Consider the following 4526-nt stretch of genomic DNA (forward strand, 5'->3'; position numbering starts at 1 on the left):
AAGAAGAAGAAGAAGAAGAAGAAGAAGAAGAAGAAGAAGAAGAAGAAGAAGAAGAAGAAGAAGAAGAAAGTGGCTCTTCTAGCTAAGCCAGCCTGGACCCTCTCAAATGCTGTAGACGATTCTATAGTGCCACATGGATGCTCAGAGCAAAGCCAGGAAGCCAGGTCTCCTGAGAAAGAACCCATGGGTCACAGAACAGAACCTGAGAAAACAGTATTCAGGATCCAACCCCACACCCTCAGTACCCTACACGGGCTTAAGGAGTGGGGAGCCCTGTACAGATGTGTTTGTGGTGAACACATCTACACAGTCAAGACTTGTGCTCCTCTGCAGGGATATGAGGAAGGGATTGTGTGTACAGGGTTTCAATGCGAGTGTGGGTATGGGTGTGTTTGTGTATGTGTGTGTGTGTGTAGGTGTGTGTGTATATTTGTGCATGTGTGTGCATATGTGTGCATTATGTATATGTGTGTATATGTGTATGTGTGTATACACAAACTTAAATAAAAATGCATATAGAACACAGAGAGCTCCAACCCCAGTGCAGAGTCAGCCAGCCGCAGCAGCAACTATTACTGCAAATGCATCTTGTGGGGCCCCAGGACTGCTCAGCCCTAACCAGGTTTCAGAGCTCTTGAGAGAGAGAGAGCTCTCAAATGCAGTCCTTGAGCAGAAGCTGTGGGAACCGGGTCTCCCTCATGGGAACACTCAAGCCACAAGTTATTTTCTGACAGGCACAAATGACTGTCCGGAAGGCAGAGGCACTGTATCTAAAGCAAAGTTGACACTTGACAGGGGAGAAGATGCAGGCCTCACAGCTCCTCTCGACTCCTATCGGGCCCCGCAAGTCTGGGCTCACAGGACACAGCGACACAGCGGATGAAGACAGCCTGGCCTTGCTCTTGGTGACCACAGGACTGTCACAGCACTCCAGGGAAGGTGTCAGCAGCTTTCCCCAAGCCCAGTGATCTCTGGAACACTCCCAACCCAGGTGGTTCTTCTGGCTTCTTCGAAGTCCCAGGCCCATTGCTTGACCTCAGGATCCCACCCCTAGGTGAGTGAGTCCTACTGTGTGCCACCCATGTGTAAAACCAGCTTTGAACCAGGAAGACACAGGCATGGAGAGGTGGCTCCCAGTCCCCACAAGTCCCCAGCAGTTCTTGCTTCCTGGGACCACCTGGAGGATGAAAGGGGTACCAGCGTTTACTGGTAACAGCTGCCATCAAAGCTCACACTGGGAACCCAGCCCTGAGCCTGCCCAGGGCAGAGGGCTTCTCTGGCTGAGTTTAGGAACCCAGTTCTCCTTGGATCACTCTCTGGTACACTCACTAACTCTGTCTGCTTTGGACTCTGCCTCGTGCCTATCCTGCAAGGCCATGGGACCCGAGCACATCCCCTAGACCGTGGGTACTTTCAGGAGCCTACAGCTCAGGATCTCCAGAATTCGCACTCACACCACAACCCACCCCCTAGTTCAAATTGGTCAAAATTTAAATTCAAGCTGGTTTTTTTGTTTGTTTGTTTGTTTGTTTTCTTTTTCTTTTTCTGGTGTTGTAGATAGAAGCTGGGGCCTTAAGTATAGCAAGGCTCTGCTACCAGAGTGCAGCCTGGTGGTCCTGTGGTGGTTTGAATAGGAATGGCCCCCATAGACTTATGTGTTTCAATAGGGAATGGCACTAGGAGGAGGCGTGGCCTTGTTGGAGGAGGTGTGTCACTGTGGGGGCGGGCTTTGCGGTCTCCTATGCTCAAGTTACATTCAGCGTGGCACATGTCTCCTTCTGCTGCCTGAGGACCAAGGTGTAAAATTCTCAGCTCCTTCTCCAGCACCATGTCTGCCTGCACGCTGCCATGCTTCCCACCATGATGATAATGGACTGAACCTCTGAACCTGTAAGCCAGCCCCAATGAAATGTTTGCATTCTTAAGGGTTGCCATAGTCTCTCTTCACAGCAATAAAACTCAAACTAAGACAAGCCTCAAACCCTCAGAATGCCTAAAAACCAAGACTCAAACTAAATACTGTCTTCTGGTTCTATCTTTTCTTAAAAAATAAAAATAAAAATAAAAAAAGATGTTATTTATTTTGTGTATGTGAATACCCTGCTGCTGTCTTCAGACACACCAGAACAGACTAGAAGAAGGCATTGGATCCTATGACAGGTGGTTGTGAGCCACCATGTGGTTGCTGGGATTTGAACTTAGGACCTCTGGAAGAGCAGCCGGTGCTCTTTACCCCTGAGCCATCCCTCTCGCCCTGGTTCTTTCTTTTCTGTTTTCAGTTTGGATTTTGCTTTTGAGGTAGGGTCTTGTGGAGCCCTGGCTGACTTCAAACCCCCTGGGTAGCTTAGGATGCCCTTGAAGTCCTGGCCCGCCAGCGTCTTCTTCCACATGGCTGGAATTACAGGTGAGAATCAGTCGCCACGCCTGGAGCCTAGAGCGCAGCTGCATTAGATTGCTGAGGGGCAGCCAAGCCAGGATCTTCCCCTGGCCTGACCCTGAGCACCTGTGGAAGAGACAAGAGCAAGCTGATTGGTCATCCCTAAGCAATTGGTTCCTGCAAGAAGAGGGATGTGACCAAGGTACTGGAAAAGCAAGGAGGGGAGCCCTGGGCCAAGCAAGGAGACCCAGCTTTCTAGACCAGCTTGAGCTGAAGGAGATGTTTGCAAAGGCCCTGCCAGCTCCAGCAATATGAGGATTCAGTTATCTGCAGGAAAATAGGTCTGAGCTCCCAGTCAGTTTCTCTCACTTACCTGTGTGACTTCAGACAAGTGGCTTGACTTCTCTGAGTTACTATTTCCACACCTGTGAAGAAGCCACACCTACTCTGATATCATTTTGAGATTAAAAAAATATATAAATCCCTTCACCAACAACTGTCCCAATGCTCTGCTGAACAGGGAAAGAACGGTAGTTATTTTCAGCAATAAAAGGTTCTCTCTCACCCAGGCAGTGGTGGCACATGCCTTTAATTCTAGCACTTGGGAGGCAGAGGCAGGCAGATTTCTGAGTTTGAGGCCAGCCTGATCTACAGAGTAAGTTTCAGGACAGCCAGGGCTATACAGAGAAACCCTGTCTCAAAACCACCACCACCCCATAAAAAGAAGGTTCTCTCTCAGACACGATATTCACCCGCCTCCCCTCCAGAGTTCCCGAGCCAGCATGTATCCCAAGCCCCTTCGGAACATGCAGAAGTGCCCGGCCCCTGCCGATGTCAGGCAAGGCTCCAAGTGGCTTTCTGCTGGGACTCAGTGCAGAATCCCAGGCCCTGGACCTTGGGAAGAATGGGCACAGGCAGGGGCCACCACCCTGCGCCAGAGAGACCATCCATCCCTGAACAAACCGCTGTCATTCCCTCCCACCCACCCATTCTCTCCCCTAAATAGTTCAGCTCTGTTGCCTGGTTGTCTCCAGGCAGCCCGGTGCAGGCTTCCAAGGATGTCTTAGAATGGCAGTACCGTTTATGAAGATCCCCCAGGGGAAGCAGGCAACTGGGGGAGGTCACGGGAGCCAGGGAGGCCTGACATAGCTTCCCAGGGGCCCTCCTGTGATAAAGTCCTTGTCTCCATAGAAACAGAACTCCTGAAATGAGTAGCATCTCCCTGCATCTAAGACGTGGTGAACGGCTGCTTACCAGAAAGATGCCACGGAGGCAGAGAGCCACAGGGTAGGTCCTGGACATTGGGAAGGCGCTTAGGAACTGGGCTCAGTCTCTGGCAATCCAGCCTCAGAACCAACCCAGCCCTCCTGGGATGAGCCTACGATTTGCCTCTAAGTCTCAAAGAACCCTGGGGTTAGAGGAGACGTTGACAAGCCTTTTGCCAGTATGTATACAGATGACACAGGAAGAGACCCTCTGACCTCCCACTTCCACTCAGAAATAGGCCTCTGTGAAATAGGAAATGTGCCTCTGTGGCTGCAAACTGCCACGGACAAGGCTGGTCATCGTTGGCAACGGTGCAAGTTTGGAAGATGAAAAGATCAACAGACAGGGAGCTGCTGGGCTGGCTAACGAGCATAGAGCATGTGTGGCTATTTTACTTTAATTTTTTTTTAATTTATTTCATGTGCATCAGTGTTTTGTCTGCATGTGTGTACATGTCTGGTGCCTTCAGAGGCCCGAGGAGGACGCTGAATCCCTTGCAACTTGAGTTACAGAGGGTTGCGAACCACCACATGGATACTGGGAATTGAACTCGGTAGAAGCAGCCTGTGTTCTTAACCACTGAGCATCTCCAGCCCAGGTATTTTGTTTTAAGATTATTTATTTATTTGCTTATTTGTTTTTTGTATACACCATACAAGCAAACAAATAAATAACCCAGATTTTGTCTCTAGAGGGTGTGATCGAAATTCCAGGCCATGCCCAGCTCACCCAGGCAGCTGCATACACAGACAGGAAGTTGGAATAAGCTTGGAAACACTGTATCCAGAGATAAGGACACAGCCAGCTGGAGACATTAACTAGGCAGCAGTATATATATATATATATATATATATATATATATATATATATATATTTTTTTTTT

Source organism: Mus pahari, chromosome 9 (assembly GCF_900095145.1).
Source record: "Mus pahari chromosome 9, PAHARI_EIJ_v1.1, whole genome shotgun sequence".
Lineage (NCBI taxonomy): Eukaryota > Metazoa > Chordata > Mammalia > Rodentia > Muridae > Mus > Mus pahari.